Source organism: Myxocyprinus asiaticus, chromosome 11, assembly GCF_019703515.2.
Source record: "Myxocyprinus asiaticus isolate MX2 ecotype Aquarium Trade chromosome 11, UBuf_Myxa_2, whole genome shotgun sequence".
Lineage (NCBI taxonomy): Eukaryota > Metazoa > Chordata > Actinopteri > Cypriniformes > Catostomidae > Myxocyprinus > Myxocyprinus asiaticus.
The window spans coordinates 47398632-47417092 of NC_059354.1; the positions used below are offsets into that span (position 1 = coordinate 47398632).

General features: G+C 36.8%; 1 protein-coding gene across 2 annotated transcripts in view; it reads left to right on the forward strand.

Moving 5' to 3' along the window:
* Nucleotides 1-200: 200 nt before the first annotated feature.
* The window catches only part of LOC127448407 (cysteine/serine-rich nuclear protein 3-like), a 77155-nt gene continuing 58894 nt past the window's right edge, over nucleotides 201-18461 (forward strand). For both annotated transcript variants that reach the window (XM_051710904.1, XM_051710903.1), the window contains exons 1-2: nucleotides 201-423; nucleotides 2283-2314. The gene's annotated coding sequence lies outside the window, so the exon portion shown is untranslated. The remainder of the gene's footprint in view (nucleotides 424-2282; nucleotides 2315-18461) is intronic.

Consider the following 18461-nt stretch of genomic DNA (forward strand, 5'->3'; position numbering starts at 1 on the left):
CGCCAGGTTACACATCCTACTACGGCGACTGCTTGCTTCTTAATATTCATGAGCGTAGCCTTTCATCATTGGAGGGTGCCACGGAACGTCAACGTCACATAACTAATATTCATAAATCACGCTTTCTCCATTGGAAGTCTGCCCAAGAGCGTCAGCATGGCCTGATTAATATTCATGAGGTATGCCTTCGCTGTGGTAGGAATCGCAATTTTGGCACCTTTGTTTCCACTGTCGGCTCCACGAAGGAGGTGTAGCTGCGGCACACGCCGGTTTGGCACAAATCCTACATTTCACTGTGAAGCTAGCAGTAAAATCTGAGGTGTCAATGTGATATGCGACCGTTTTTTTGTAGCGTTTAATCTCGCGCCTGATCAAAGCGACGGCGGTGTGCGATCAGCTGACGGTGATTTAACAGTATGAACGGTAAGTGCGCCCGTTTATTCGCTATTGTCAACTAACTGACGCGAAATATGTGTTTTCCCACGCTCTCATCCAGCGCTTTTTAAAGGTGTGTTCCGTGTTGCAGTGTGATGCATCTTAGAGATTGACCGGTATTGTTTTATGTCGATTGTTGTTGTTTAAGTGTCTGATAATCGATTTGCATAATCATTTCTTAATTATTGTTTTATTTCTGCTTTTTGATACAATAATAACCAAACATAAAACATTATTATTATTATAATTATTATTATTATGATTATTATTTACAATGTAGTGGGAGCCTATGTTATTATCTGCAAATAATTTTGAGAGTTGATCAGCAGCATTATAACAGTTGTAAATTAAGTGTGTATATATTGTGTGTGCAGTAGGGGGAAGTAGCCTACTCCTTGGCCTATGTGCTTTTTAGTGAATGTGCATGCAGCCATGCACTATGCACATGCAGTAAGAAAAGTCTCATATGTATATATGTATATGTATGTGTGTGTGTATATATATATATATATATATACAGGGTTGGGAGGGTTACTTTTGAAATGTATTCCACTACAGATTACAGAATACATGCTGTAAAATGTAATTTGTAATGTATTCCGTTAGATTACTCAAGGTCAGTAACGTATTCTAAATACTTTGGATTACTTCTTCAGCACTGGTAGATTTTTTCACTTGTTTTGACTATAAAAACTCTGCCAGTACAGTAAGACAAAATACACATGTTAAAAATACATTCTCTGAAAAACCTAAATATCTTACGCAGTGTTGTTTCTAAAACAAGATTAATCAAATTGATCTTGTTTTAAGGATTTTTAGATATTTTTACAGGAAAACAATACAAAAATTATTATCAAGAATACGATTTTTACCCTAATATCAAAGATCTTACTAGAAAAAAAATAAAAATATGATCCAACATGAATTTTCTTGATAAAAAAATATGATCGTGCCTGGAAACGTGTATGTAAAATGGCTAGAAATAGCATTTTAGCTTAGCGTAAAGCTGACAATTTACACAAGGTTTATTTCTATTTCTTCAGCTCCAAACTTACTTCAAACTTACTTCTCTGTCTGCTCGTATGAATGTAACACATCATAAGAAAGTGTCTCACCGCTGTTCAGATGCACTTTGGATCGCATCATTTATATGTATAAATGTTTTCCATCTGAAAGGACTAAATATTAAATGAAACAAATGATAATAAAATGCAAAGTAATCTCTTCAGTAATCAAAATACTTTTTGAATGTAACTGTATTCTAATTACAAATTATTTAAATTGTAACTAGTGGAATACAGTTACTTATATTTTGTATTTTAAATATGTAATCCCGTTACATGTATTCCGTTACTCCCCAACCCTGTGTGTGTATATATATATATATACACACACACACACACATACACACACTATATGCTTGAGGGAGTATGTGGCAATTTCATATGTGACCCCAATCACAACCCTGCACTACTTCTACTGAAAGTGAACCAGAGGTCCAGAGAGGAGGCAGGCAGCCATCGCGGATCTCCCTGAGAACATGCAGCTGTGTCAAGCAGAGCTCTGCTTTGCTCCCCCTCCCCTGGGAACACTTCCTCCAGTAATGAGGCAGCATTCATAGAGGGCCCACATTGGCCCACTCTACAGCCAGTGCTGTAATGGCTGCTCTTGCCCATGCATTACTAGAGGAAAAACCCATAAAAGGCATAATGACGGTTTAAAAGAAAGTGTATTAAATACATTTGTACTTGATTCCTTTTGTCCTGTACAATTAGAAGGTTCTTAATAGTTAATGGACAATGGCTTAATACAATTTAATAAGTCTTAATTTATCTATTTTTCTGCAGAATTTTAGAGTCAGTTCCATTCTGCAATCAAGGTAAGTGAATGGATTTTTTTTTCTCCCAAAATGTTTTTCAGTGTGCTTTGTTGTTAAAGCTTTATCATATTATTTGCTAAAAATCAAGCACGACTGCTATGACAATCATGCATTATATCTTCAGTTATATCTTCTGTCATGCATTTTTAACATATACATTAACATTTTACCCGTTTCTGTGGGCTTGGAATCGAACCAATGTCTTTGCCATTGTTAGTGCCATGCTTTACCAGTTGAGCTACAGCCGCACAAACACTTTTGCATTCCTCATCCTTCATACAAACAGGTATTACAATACAAAGAAAATATTGCTTTTTGGAATCATTGTCTTATATGCCTGAAATAATTGTTTTGAGGTCTCTTTAGCTTGAGATAGAGTGTGCCATTCATTTCATTAAGCTAATGTGATGCTTATTTTGTCTTTGCTAAGACTAATAATTGATGACAGTCATTAGTCAATTGTCTTTCTGGAAATGCCCTCAAATGTGTGGAGCCGGTGTTGTACCGGTACGTGCAGCCGGCATCGGCACCTTTTAAAGCTCCTCCTTGGCTCATACAGGGAAAACACCATCATGAGCATCATGCACTCTGTTTGTAGCACATGACAGTGAACAGAGTGCAAATTCACGTTGTAGAATGAGGCACATACAGAGTACATACTTATTTAATTAAATAGCAGTCTTTTGTAGTTTAATAATCACTTTCAGTCACATATTAACAATTTGATGAAAGGAACATTAATGACACCTATTAATTGAAATACATATTTAACATCAATTTACCATACCATGGTTCTTAGTATTGTACAGTACACCATGCCAGCAAGAAACTTACCCTGATATACATTTTGTAAGCTGGGGGCCAGTTGCATAAACATTAACTTAAGACTTCGTCTAACAATTAGTCTGACTTGCTAGAGACACCATAGAAAGCTGGTTGCATAAAACAAACTCACAGTTGTCTTAGGTAAGACAGTAAAATTCCTATTGAATTATGGGAAAATTAAGACACTGAACAGCTTAAAAAAATGTCCGACAGTGGACGCTCAATACAGTTTTCATTAGCTGAAAATATTTGCTTGTTAGAGGAATACAATGCTTCAAAATTGGGGAGGTCGTCCATCATAAATTCACAGTGTGCCCACCTCTTGAGACACTACTACACCAGTGACTACAAACAAAAACACAACAGTGGGTCCTTGCCAGAGAAAGGAAGGACCTCTTATAAAACAAAAGCTGATGGGACTTGTGACAAAAGTTAAGTTCTTCATGTCTTTTGTAAGTCAGTATTTTACCACACATGTATGTCAGTTCTTACAAGCCTGCTGTGCAGCTTGTTCTCTCGTGGAGGGTCTGTTGATGCTCTGCTCAAATTTAACATAACATGTTAACATCAACTTTGTACCCATTGCCACCAAGCTACTGAGGCGTCAGCTAATGATTACCAGACAATTCGGATTAATTATATTTCCATCGGCAGTGCCAGCGCTAAAAGCAGAACAAGACACACTTTTCAACGTGGCGCTTGGTGCCCTGAAACAAATTATGTGCATTCCATGTTCAAAGTGAAAAGACAGCCTAATGATGATAAATATTGTGGAGGATGAGGGTTTAAGAGATTTAATACGCATTGCAATGAATAGTAGTTCTATCAATCAGTCAACATCCCACTTAGACTTGGGTAAATGTTTAATGTTACTTGAATTGGTGCTATTTTAGTGAATTTTTGTCTTTGTACTGTGGAGTTTAGAAAATTTTAATAAAGCATTATTGTTACATATTGTTTTGTTCTATTGTGTTGTTCTTTCCAAAGAAGGAAATAAATGCATTTTGACAGGAAATAAGTATATATAGTGCCAAATTTCAGCACTTATAAAATCTTAAAATTAATCACAATTAACTATGAAAAATCATGAGATTACAAATTTAAATCCACTGACAGCACTAATATATATATATATATATATATATGTGTGTGTGTGTGTGTATACATATATCACAAACAACTCATAAGGCCCGCGTATACTTTGTTTTTGTGCATTCTGGATTGGATCTATATATATATTTGAATTTCTTGAATAATTTTTTAGTTAAAATATTTTTAAAACAAGCTACATTTAATTTGTTTACTTGAGAAACTAAATTTGGTAAGACATTATGATTTATTTTCAGAGAATATATGAATAATACTTAAATATACAGTATAATAGTATTATTATTATTATTATTATTAATACATAATACTTCAGTCTTTTTTCTACCCCATTTGCAAATTGATGATTATTATTTTAAGCATAAACCTCAATAATTTTGTTAGATTTATGCTAAAAACATAAAAAAAAAAAAAAAAACATTGGGATAAGAAAGAGAAAAACATAATTCAAGAGGGATTATCTGAAAACAAGTCTTAATATCTTATCTTAGTAAATATAGTTTTTACTGGAAAACAAGACAAAAATACTGATTTTAAAAAAGCAGTGTAAATACGGTCAATTTTGATTTCATGTTGACTTTAGATTGAGTAGGCCTACCATTTCTTTCATTGTATGGATTAGAGATCTTGGACAGCAATATCAGCCTTTTGTCATGCTTCGAAGGTGCTGAATAAAAGAATGTCTTTCTGAACGTTCATCCTGCAGGAGAGTGAGTCTGTAGCTGGCTTATGGTCTGTAGGGACACGCGTGGTGTAACAGTATGACAGTTTACCTAATTAAAGACTGTAGCAGTGTGAGGTGCAGAATGTGTGATTGGGAGAAGATTGGCCCATAAAGGCCAAGCTGTATTTAATATTAGCAAGAGGTTGAGAGAGAGAGATACTGTGGAGTGAAATGTACCAGTGCAGCTTATGAACCTTTGTTGCAACCCCACCGGCTTCTTTTGTCATCAGAAAGAGACCAGCTGTGAATGGCAGCACCCCACAGCATGCACAAAACACATGCACGACACATCTTTGTAGAGGACTTCAGTTCACACCTGTTTTTCTTGAAATAACCTAATTAGTGGTGCATGCTGAGAAGAGCATTACTGTTACTATTAGGGTTTTTTTATTTTTTTTTTTTTTTAACCCTAACCCTAAAGGGGCTTCAACATGACTCGCGTAAAAGGGATTGTCAATAACAACTTAAATTTAGTCTGACATTCTGCCTAACATCTCCTTTTGTGTTTCACTGAAGAAAGAAAATAAAAACGGAAAACTATTCCTTTAAACACTGCTTCTGAATGCACATTCAAATGTATACAAAAACAGCAAGCTTAATGTACAATCCGGCACTACACACTAAACACCTTTATCAGTCAGTACGATCGTGATCAGAGAGGTTTAATGTTCACACCACTCCTGACTTTATTTTATTAGCATCTGTTTATCCTTTCAAATCTTTCCCCACAGGAACGGGATTTAATTACTCTACGTGACACACTTAAAGGACACTGAAACATTACAGAATGTATTTCCAGTCTGCTAGGAGGTGCTGATTAAGCTGGGTCATTTGAATAACTAAGTCTACCGCACATGGGTCTAACGCATGCACAGATGGCGATGCTGCCAGCTCGCACTGAATCCCTCCCATTACAGATTCACAGGAGAGGTAGCATGCCGTTTCCCTGATAACAGCCCAGTGCTCTGCCCCTCTCCACATGACTTATTCACACATGCTATTTCGAGCATAAAGCCAATCAATTTGGGAACCCTTTATATAGGAATGGCTGAAATTTGTACGTGAATATATAACACATTATCCTAACCAGCCACGACGCGACAAGTTTCCAGCACGCAATTTGTCCACACTGGAAAAGGAAAATCTAGAGGGTGGGGGGTGCAGTGCCATTATGAATTGCTGGATTTTGAACAGCCTTATCTCATAAACATTACGTGAACGTGGCATCATTTTTGCAAAACGAAATTATATGCTTCATTAAACGTTTTTCTGCAGTTTCCTAATGAAATGTCCAGTGGGGGGCGCCAAAAGCGAGTGAAATGGTGTCATAATCAGACAAGACTTGAGTATTTTTTTATTTATTTTTTTTACTCCAAACAACATACTGCCCAGATTACAAGTGCATGGCTGCGTAAACAGAGAGTGCGGGTGTTAGAATGGTCTGCCTCCAGTCCTGACCTGTCTCCTATCTAGAATGTGTGGCACATTATGAAGCACAACACAATTGCGTAGCTGAAGGTACGCATAATGGATGAATGGGGAAAAATTATGCTTGCTAAACTTAACAAACTTGACACTATCTTCTTAAGGACTTATCACACCAAACGCGAACCTTCGACGTGATTTCTCGACGCCATTAAAAATTTTTACGGTAACAATGGATTCCTAATGAGCAGGGCTGCATTAAGGTGGTCCTGGGCCTCAGGGCTTATCATTTTGCTGGGCCCCTGTCAGTCGTCAGAGCACTGGGGGTAGAGCTGACCGTTTCACTCGATGAACATGCGCTACACGGATGGGTTGTCAGGCGCACACTCTGTGTTTACATCAGCGTCTCCCGCAGATCACGTTTATATACAGGAATACATATGGGAGTTCGGAGCCCCCCTTCTGCGGCAGGCCTTGGGGCTTAAGCCCAGGTAAGCCCATGCATTAATGCGGCCCTGCTAACGAGCCCTTCACACCTGTAACAAACGTGCGCGCCGACAAAGCGAAGCTTCTTTTTTTTTTTTCTTTTTTTTTTAACGGTGAGTGTGTCAAATTCTTTTTTTTTCGCCTGCCGAAGAAATCCCTCGACCTATAAAATTTGAGCTGTGAATCATGTGTCAGGAGCTGCAGCAGTTCCCAAAACCAGCAGAACAGGTGGTGCTAAAGCACAGAAAGCTGTTTTGACCACCGACTAGTGATGGGAAGATCGGATCATTTTACTGACTTGGATCTTTAAGTCTCGTTCAGCAAAATGAATGAATCTTTATTCAAGTCATTTCATTCATTTGAGCAGAATTAAATTAAAATATAAAATTTTCTATAGCCAAACCCCCCCCCCTTCTACTTCTCCTACACTTCTACTTACGCAAACTTTGATTATAGTCCCAATAAGGAAAAATCGATAATGCAGCCAAGGACAAATTATGAGAAACGGAAATTATTAGTTCACCTCTGCACTGAATCTTCTTGACCAAGTTGTTCATTCTTTTGTCATGTGACAGCCGTATATGCTGTCACGTGACAAAAGAACGAATGACTCGGACCAAAAGAGGTGAAAGGTGAACTAATCATTTCTGTTTCCTGTACAGCACCTATGCGGTTTTCACGTAACAAATGAACGGAGGTTGCGCAATGCACATGCGCGGCCAACACAAAATGAACGAATCACTCTCTGAGACTACTCGTTCTTCTGAGTCACATAAAAGATTCATTCAAAATGAACGAATCGTTCATGAACGACCCATTACTACCACCGACATTAAACACTGAAGCAGTGAGGACGTGTGTTTCATTTGCATCAAATGCCTTAAAAATGGAAACAGTTTTTTCTCCTGTGGGTTCACGTAAATGATATTGCTGCATCATTGCCTTGCATCCCCTTTAAAAAGCTCTCTGATCTTACATGGATTGTCTTCATATACTGCTGTATTTTTTCCTTTGCATTTAATCTTACGTGAGTTGTCTTATATTTCTAACATATATCACAGCATATTTGCCTTTGTATCACCTTTTTAATAGACAACTGTATGGATCTTAAGTGTTTTTATTCACCAAATATTAATAAAATGAATGCTGTGACTTAATTCACTGCATTGTACATCTTTATATCAAAATGCCTTTGTATACCAAAAACGTGGTTTTGTCTCATCAAAATCGTTATTTCTGTGCAGCTGTTAATAGTTGTTATCAGCTGTCATTGGCAAGTATTAGTATCTAATATTTGGTCAGACTGAAGATGGTTTTGTTGGGTGAGGTGCATTTCTTGCACTGACTCAGAGCATTTAAATGCAGTCACATTTAATTATTAACATGTTTTGAGCAAATTCATTTTGATACATGCAATAAGATACAATCAGTAGTCCAAATTGACAACATCTGTAACAAGAGTCATTATGTGTGCATTACGCAGTGAATAAAATATGCACCTAACATACATGCGTGGCAGTGGCATATAATCCCTCTTATTTCAAACGATAACATGTTTAACCGTTAATATTATTTTTTACACTCGATTTTTTGTAATCACACCTCAGACTGTGTAAACATGATAATACTGCCAGTCAACTCGTCCAGCAGGTGAACTGAAATAGTTTGTGAAGTGTCTTGAATGTTTTCTCTCTCATTGAGCAAATCAACAACAAACTCTTCATCACAGCTGCAGCTTGTAGAGAAATCAGTTCTCTTTTATCGATCTGCTTGGCTGAGTTCGGAATGGAATACTACCCATACTACTATTACTTTCTGCCATGTTTGTCTATGACAGAAATAGTAGTATGCCATTTCGAACTCGGCCCTTGTCAAGTACCTCTTCTTCTCATCCGTCATTGGTGGAGGGCAGACCAGCTGAAAGGTGCTTTGCGCCACCTACCATACCGGGGTAAAATTGCTTGTCGATTAGCACCACCTATTATAAAGGTGGGAAAGGGCTATTTGCCGGTGATTCGCCACTGTCGCGTTTGGTCTGAAAAAGCATTTACGTGTCAATTTGCATGCTTTGAACTGCTGTCCTCTGAGTCCAAAGTCCAACGCTCTATCAGGTGAGCTAATGTGGAAGCAAATCATGTTGGAATAAGTGTGTAAATGTAGGTGGGTCTGTAATACAAGCATTACAATATTTAGTTTTATAATGAAAAAAGTGAGTAAAAGTGTTTAGATATCATAACATACCAGTGTGTGAGTAATAGAGAGAAAAATAAGTGTTTATAAAGTCATAATTAGCCTTTGTAGTCATGATTTATGTGAAAGTTGTTGTAGCGGCTCTAGTGTTCATTTCACTAGAAAACAGCGACGAAACGTAGAACGCGACACGTAAAAGTCAGTTTGCAAAAATTAAGTTATAGTAATGTTTATTCTATGAGACTATGTTGATTTTGGAACAATGAGATTTCACAGTAGGCACCAGACCAAAATTACCCTTACCGCCACGGTAAAACTGTAAATTCAAGTCACAAGTGACACTGGTTCGCAAGATCCCTGCCAGGGAGTGCAAAGCGACATTTTTTGCATGTTTGTGAATTGTGAAGAATGTGAAAGTTGTTACTATTATTGGTAATGTTATTATTTTTATTGTATTTTTACTGTTTTATTTGTGAATGGAGATCAAACAATGCAATTAATAAATGGTAGCATTACAGTTATAGCTCATGAATTATACATTGGCATAGTATAATTGGGGAAAAATGCTAGAATATCTGCCTTTTTCAATAAATGTGAACCGTTTTTTCATAGGTTATGGTTTATCGCATCATCTTCCTGAAAATCAAAATGCCTTGTGATTGATCACAATTAGATTTTAGCCCTTCTGAAAAAACAATGCAGCAAATTAATGGTGCAGTTATATTGTGTTACAGTAGACCCAACGAGTTGGTAGTTGTAAGCTAACATACAGTGGTTCAATTGATGTAAAATGCATTTACTTTTTCGTTATTGTGTGTGACACAAGCCAAATAATCAACGAAATGTCCTGTTGCTTGTTGCTACTGATTAGGACAAATGCTTGTATATTCAACTCACAGATCAAGATTTACATAAAAAGGGATAACTGTTATCAACATGGTGTAAAGGTGAATGTGGGAATCGTAAGTCAGCTCGTAAAAGGTTGGATGAGCATCATGCCCTGGTGGGAGAAGAAAACCAGCGTCTGGTAGCTATACAGATGCGGCGGTTTGATAGATGAACATGCTTTGCACTCTAACATGCATGCATGCCTTCAGAAAAAGGGTGAAAAGAAAGAAAAAGGAGAAAAAAGAATGCAGTAATCTGTTTCTGATGTACAGAGCAAATGCAATGAGGAGAAACAAAGCCTTTTCCAGTCTGCTGCCTACAGAAATATTGTGGTAGTGAGGTGAAACATACAGGGAACTCACTGCACCCTCAGGTCTGGGCCATGTTTTTTTAGGCATGTGTCCATGCTTACATTTTCCCTCTGATTTGTGAATTCTTTCAGATGTATGGTATGGCACTCACTACAAAGCTAGCATTGGAAATGTTAAAATGCACCCTTCTTTGAACACAAACCCAAGCAATCACATTCCCAAACTAATGGCTGCAGTTCGTGCAACCTTTGTCTTACAGGCATAATTGTGGTCTCTTTTGAAAGAAAGTCCAAAAGTCAGACTCAATTTTAAGTTGTAAAGAACAAATTACAAAAGCTTGAATGTATTGAAGAAAAAAAATCTGCAATTTATTTGCATAAAGTATATTGCTATGTTGTATATGATGCTAACCATAAAGCCTAATTTATACATTGGAAGAAGCCAAATTGTTTTCTCCTAAACGAACTAAAGCACCCTATAGGTAAACAAAGCTTGTGTTTATATTATGCCTAGCACCGTTATAAAATGTGTTAATTGAGGGTCATGTCACAGAAGGTGCAATCTCTGGGGTGGACTACACATCAGTAGATAGGCTGTCTCTACTGTAACTGTTCTTACAATAGCATTGGAGCAACAAGCTTCAGTTAGTTATCCATTTTTAATGTTAAGATAGCAACCTTGCTAGCTTCAATCACCTATGCTGGCACGCGCAATTGTAAAATATAGAATGTCACATCCAAACCACACCCACAATTAGTTTTAACCAATCATCAACACTTTTCGACTAGTCAGGTTCTCCTAGGTTAAGAATTTCAGGGATGTGCACGAACAAGAGAAATATCACAGAATGAACCCCTTAGCTGAACAAAAAAGTTGTTATATTTTAGGTGAACTAAAAGAAGCCTGTTCGCCCAGTAAGTATTAATTAGCCTTAAAAGGCCTATAAGCTAATCAGCAATGTCACTTGGCAGAAGGATTGAATTGTTTATTATGATTATTAACAATTCTTCTGAAGCGATTCGGTTGTTTACATCAGTGGTTCCCAAACTTTTTTAAACTATGGCACCCCTTTATGGTTGTTTTTGTTTTGTTTTTTCACCACGGCAACCCAACCACTGAAAAAAATAAAATAAACAAATATTATTTTGAAAACACTGTATTTAAAAAAGGTAATATAATGCAAAATACTTAAATTGTTCACAATCTTTACTGTGTGATTATTATATATCGTTATTCAAATAGAATAACTATATTATTAGGTAGGAATGTTAAAGTTAATACTGATTATATTGAACAGTGAGTGCTTTTCTCATTTTCTTATCAATATTGCCGTTTGATTAACATTAATGATAGACCTATAACAGACAGCAGCAGATCTATTAGGCCACGTTTCCACATTGTACAGATCAGATATTTTGAGTTAAACATAAAATATAATATAATTTTTGTCCTGTCTGCTTACTCAAATGTACATAAAACATTACATTAACAGCTGTGTTTACATTAATTAATGCAAATGAGAAACAGATAAATATTAAAGTCCTTTTTTACTATAAATCTCCACTTTCACATTCTTCTTTTGTTTTTGGTGATTCACATTCTTCTTGCATATCACCACCTACTGGGCAGGGAGGATAATTTATAGGAAAAAAAGGACTTAAATATTGACCTGTTTCTCACCCACACCCATCTGATTTCTTCAGAAGACATGGATTAAACCACTGGATTTATATGGATTACTTTTATGCTGCCTTTAGCTGTGTCTCGTTTCAAAGGCTGCGTACTAGGTAGGACACGTCCTTTGAAGGCTGCAGTATACCGAGCGTCCTCCTTTAAACAAGTCTCATTTAAACGAGACGGCCTTTGTAGGACAAACAGAAACGGAACGGAACATGGTTGCTATGACAGCACTAAGGTTGCAACGGTAGGAGATTTTCACGGTACGATAACCGTCTCAGAAAATATCATGGTTCCACGGTATACGGTATTACACAATTATTATTATCAGTTACAATGACCCTTAAAGAAGTGAAAACAGAAGTTGATTGTTTTTTTTTTTTTTTTTTTTGGTTGAACAAACGCTTTATTATAATTGAACCTTGAAACCATTTTTTAAATGGAATTATGTGTAAAAAAAAAAAAAAAAAGTCTCCCTTTTGAAAATAAATTAAATAGAATAAATAAGAAAGCTAACAGAATTATAATAATAAACCGAATTATAAACATGATAAAAATAGCATGTAACTATAAAATGTTATATAACTAAAGCATGTTAGTTTACATGTTAGCATAGCATGTTAAATTAACTACTAAATGAAAAATAACATCAGCTGTGTGAGCTTTTAAAGCAATGTCCTATGCTTATTAATAACTAACATATACTGTAGGTGAGTGACAGCACAGCCAGACTGCTCCTGTCTGTACCTTTAGCTCAGTGGTTCTCAACTGGTTTTGCTTCAGGACCCAGATTTTACTTTGGAAATCAAGTGGTGACCCACCATAGTAAAAACGTAACCTGTATTTAATGTATCCTGGGTCACATTTCCTTTTATGTTGCATAGTTTTGTTCATGGTTTTCAAGTACAAGGACATGCATCAGATTACATTATTTTTGTTGTTGACGTCAACAACAAAAGTGACAGGAAGTTGTCTCTCCCCCCTTTTAAATATTGAAGAGCATATTTACTTATATGAGCCCATTATAATCCTGTTTGTTTCCTAATTTCAAACATAAATCACTAGAATTGAAATTGGTCACATCAGTTTTGAGGTCTGCGCTCAGCAGTATTGAGGGAAGCCTGGTTGTTGCACGCGCGCACCAGAGAGAAGAGCAGATCATGATCAGGAGCTGGTTCCGTTACACTTGTGCGAAAGTGCAGTTGAGAAGCCTTTAGCTGATTGTGAGATTATCATTAAATCTGCCTCGGGAGTCCTTAATAGGCTATCACTTGGGCGGCCACCGAAATATCTTCAATGGGAGAACCATAGCATTGTTCTTTCCCTGCTGACCCAGTCCGAATAGACCTGCGACCCACTTTTGGGTCATGACCCACCAGTTGAGAAACACTGCTTTAACTCATACACACACTCACTTATGTCAGACCCCCTCACCTCGCTTCTCTCTGACATTTTCTCCGCTGCGTGTGTGTGTGTGTGTGGCACAAGTTGACGAGTCTGACAGGCAATCGAGGAGGAAAGGAGATGCACATGCGCAGGTGAGATTCTCCGTCCGGTTGCATTTTTTCTCAATACCATAGATAAGCAAATGCACATGGTATGAAAATCGGCAATTTTCATACCGTGAAACCGGTATACTGCTGCAACACTAGACAGCATGCCACTCTTTAACAAGCGCGAGTGCTTTGAGTGAGAAGGTAACAAATTCCCTTTGGAAGGGAATGTATGAGGTAAAATTTAGGAGCGTTATAATGATAATTTACAGGTGTACTTTTAGTCTAATACTTTATTTTAATTAGATATTAATATAATTATATATATTATATACTCTGCACCCATCTACTGAGGTTTTTCAACTTGGAAATTAACATTACTTGCGTTTGAACATCATATTTACGGGCAAATTGACGTTATTTTATTTTTTTTAGACATTTCCATTGAAGCAAAGAATTGTTGGTTGTGAGTGCCCACGAAGGATACACTTCTTACATCCTCCGAATTCCTGTGAAAGAAGGTCGAATTCAAAGGATGCATTCAAAGTGTTCTACTCGCCTTTATGGAATGAGACTGCCTCGATGATGTATGCAGTCGACAAATGCGACCTCCGGAGGACGCAGCCTTCCAAACGAGACACAGCCTTTATGTGATTTTTTTTTAGTTTGGGCCCCAGTGTTTTTATTGAAATATTCACCTCATATATCCATCACAATATCTTTGTTTTCCATGCAAGAAGGAAAGTCAAACGTGTTTGAGACAGCATAGGGGTGAGTAAATGATGAGGAAATGAACATTTTAGGTGAACTATTGCTTTAATATTGGCATCAAATGAAGTGCTCTGTATTGACATGCTCATTCAGTCAGTGGAAGTGTTTTGTCAGTGACAGAAGGACTCTTAGAGATCAATTAGAGACTCTCCGTGTTTGATCAGCTATTTGTGGTCGGATTCTCTCTCTCTTATTCCGAGATTCAGCCGTGACCGGTTGCCATGGCGCCTGTATGGAATTTTTTCAGTCTGTGTCTTGCCATTTACGAGTCAAGGGGAAGAGCACATGGGTTTTCTGTGCGAGCAGGCGTCGCACAATTATATGGCCAATACACACACTCGACCAGACACAAATAAGATGACAAATCTTATGCCTTTACCCACTAGTCCTTCCATGCTGTGAATGAATTGATGCTTACATACCGCGTGATGTTGCATGCAGGTCATTGATTGAGTTGCGTGTTGTTGCCTGTGGCATCAGGACCCGTGCATTTCACTGTCAGCTCTCAACCACCTCATTTTTGCAATCCATATAGTTTTGCATAGCCAAAGCTTTGACTATCGGCATATGGTCTGGCCCATATTGCAACGATTTCAAAGATTTTAAAGACATGCCCAATTAGATGGGAAGATTCAGTCTGAAAAAAATTTATAGTGTGCAACCACAGTTTAAAAGAGAGTTTATCTTAAAGGTGCACTTTTTGATGTATGTTGTCTAGGACTTACGCTCACACCTAGGGGCCTGGATGCAGCATCATTCAAATGCAAAAGTTTTCAGTTACCAATTCCATTGTAGAAATGCACTATTCACAGTACGCCATGAATAATTTATTCCATGAGGGAAAATGCCCAATAACAGGGCGGTTAAGCGAGTAGTATTCGGCTGGTCATGTGATCTTAACATGGCAGCCCCCTTAGGGGAACCTTGCCATTTGAGGATAAAACAACATTTGTAAGGTTACTGATATGACTGGAGACTTCATCTAAGTAAAACTTCTTTTTTGAATGAGGAACAAATTATTGAGTGCATCTTTAAATAAATTATACCACAATAATAGATGTATTAAAAAAAATTGAATAATGGCGTGAACGGTTGTGCAGAAAACACTGAAAAATAGCTGAAAATGTTTCAAAATTAGGCATGTGCCGGTATCAAATTTTCATATTATGATCATTGCTGAGGTTTTAAAATGAATATAAAATCAAGTGGTCATTGTGTCTTGAAGTATTTCCACACTCTACACTTGTAAACAACCAGGTCTCATAGAATGAACGTAACTATAACTACATTTTTGCAAACTCACTTTAATGTTCGCCGCCTTCGTTTTGCCGCAGTTTCCTGGTGAAATGAACACTAGAGGCGCAACAACAACTGTGCTTTTTATTCATTTTCACACAAATCATGAGTACAATGGCTAATTTATAAACACATATTTTTCGCACTATTACTCACACACTGCTATGTAAAGGATAATGTACAGTCAGCCAGTTGTTACTGCACAATAAACCCTGACAGGGTGTTCAGGTCTTGTATCACCTTGAAGTGGTTTATTTTGCGATAACAATCGACTGACTGTACATTATCTGCTTATTACACGGCTTCTAACCAAATAAATAAATACATGGACAGAAAATATTGATTTGCATTGAAATTATGTAAATTGATAAGAAAGACATTGCTGAACAGCTGAAATCAACCTCCGTTTGAAATGCATATGAAACATTGAATTGAGTTGAAATGATTTTATTAACTTGTAGAGATCGCACAGTGACCTGAGAAGCAGAGACGGCTCGCAGAACTCAGATGAATGGTCTGATACGTCTAAATCCCCGGATGTGCGGTTGTTACAGAGCAATATCTGACCACTGGATGGCGCCATTGACCAATCATAATATGTTATGATATCGAAACACTTACTGTTAAATTTTAATGCTTGTATTATAGATCCTCCTACATTTACACACCTATTCCACAGCGATGAGCTACCGCGGTAGCTCACCTGATAGAGTGTTGGACTGATTAGAGGGAAGTCGGTATGCAGTTCGAGGCCAGTCAAACATGCAAGCTGACATGTGAGACAAAAGTGTCATAAAAGTGACACGAAATGACATGTTTGCTTCAGAAAATGTGCTTTTTATTTCACCTTTTGCTTTTGGACATTATCGGTGTTGGTTAAGGGTATGAATGTCTTGTGATGTTTTGTGTCATTTGAATTGTTGATCACTATTAGTTAGGTTTAAGTTGAAGTTTTACGTTATGGAGGTACGTTTTTCTCATTAAAACCTCCATCTAATATTCACCTTAAAACCTCATCTGATTACGACACCATTTCACTCGCTATTGGCGCCCCCCGCTGGACATTTCACTGGGAAACTGCAGCCAAACATGTAATAAGGCATGTAATTTTGTTTTAAATTTTTTTTTTTTTTTTTGCCACGGTCACTTAATGTTCATGAGATCAGGCTAAAGCCACTATTGATTGTACTCAGACTTATTGTCCACTCAGAACACCCTAGCACCCACAATTAAATATTGGCCCTTAATAGAAAAGTTCATTTCTGATACCAGTATATACACTGTGATCCTAATTTCAGCCTGCCCAAAAGTATTAAGTACTGATTATTTTTCAGATATTTGCTTGTGGATATCTAGTTAAGCTAGTTTGTTATTAATGCCTTAAACAAAATGCAATCACAACAATCATTATGTGAATAACACAGCAGATGTTTTATAAACCGGATGCTGGGGAAGTCTCTTCACCTCTCAATCCATCAAGAGTTAATTACAGCTCTCTTCATAACAACATTGGAATTCAACACTGCAGAATTTGGGGTCATCATTATTAAAGGTGTGACAGTTTATCTTGTCGTTTGGAGCATCTATCACAACACAGGCACACTTTTGTTTTGATGCATAAAAGAGACGCATTCATAATGCTTAGGCTGCCTTTTAATTATGTAATTTCTCATTTGAAAAATCTGCTTGTTCATTGTTTTTGGGAACACGTCGTAATTGCTATGCACACATGATTTATTGTCTGTAAATGTTACTACTCGCAGTCTAACAGTAAAGGCATAGGGTTATTAATAACTTGAAAGAATAATTCATCCAAAAATGAAAATTCTGTCATCATGTACAGTAGTTCCAAAACTGTATGATGTTTTTTTCTTAAGTGGAACACAAAAGCACATGTTAGGCAGAATGGGGTCCATAATATATTCAGATTGAATTGGATTAATTGTGCAGCCCTAATTATCAGAACATGGAATTGTTTCAGTATGTTTATTTGCGTACTGACTAACCCAATGCTATCCATTTTGCATGCTGACTGTAAAAGCAAACTGTGGTGTAGAGAAGGGGAAAGGAGGAGGCACATAGAAAGGGAAAATTGATCCAGATAAAATGTGAAAGTTTATGAAGTATGATATAATCATTAATGTTATTTTCAAAGGCCTCCTATTTTTATATCAGTGTATTGACACGTTTTCCAAACATGAAATAACAAACTAGAGTATATGGATATGGATTATCTGTCCTGTTTTCCATTTTTGGCCATTAAATGGCTTATAGCACAGTTTCTGAAATAGAGATATAGCTGCATTTACATATGCTGTATGTATATTATAGCATTTCTAGATTAAATTGCAGATATATTTTAAATGAGCCTGTTTGTCTAGTTTGAACTTTTTTATCTCACAATCTATAAATGCAGTTATAAAACAGTTTGGAGTTTAATGGAGTCTAAAATGAACGTGAAGATAATAGAGGTGTTTCAGTTTTTAGTCTTTACACTGATGTTGTGTTGTGAAAAAAAAAAAAAGGATGGTCCCAACTCTAATTTCTGATTGGATGAGCCACCTTCAAAGCCGTTATAAAATGTCATTACATCCGCACCATTGACCGCACATTCTATTTTAAGGTCCCAAGTTGAGATTTAGTTGCTTGGCAATCATAAACAGCCTAGAGTTAAGCTAATGAACTATATTAATTGATGGAAAAACAGTTTGTCAATTATTTTTAATAAATGTAACTATTTATTAAACATTTGCGTATTTAATCATAGTGCATTTTCTGCCATTTTATAAAAGCAATAAGCCACGAAAGGCCATGCAGTACAGTGAATTCTACAATTTGTCGCAGTTTCCTGGTGAAATTAACACTAGAGCCGCTACAACAACTGTGCATTTTATTCACTTTCACACACTTCGAGTTCAATGGCTTATTATGACTTTATAAACACGTATTTTTTG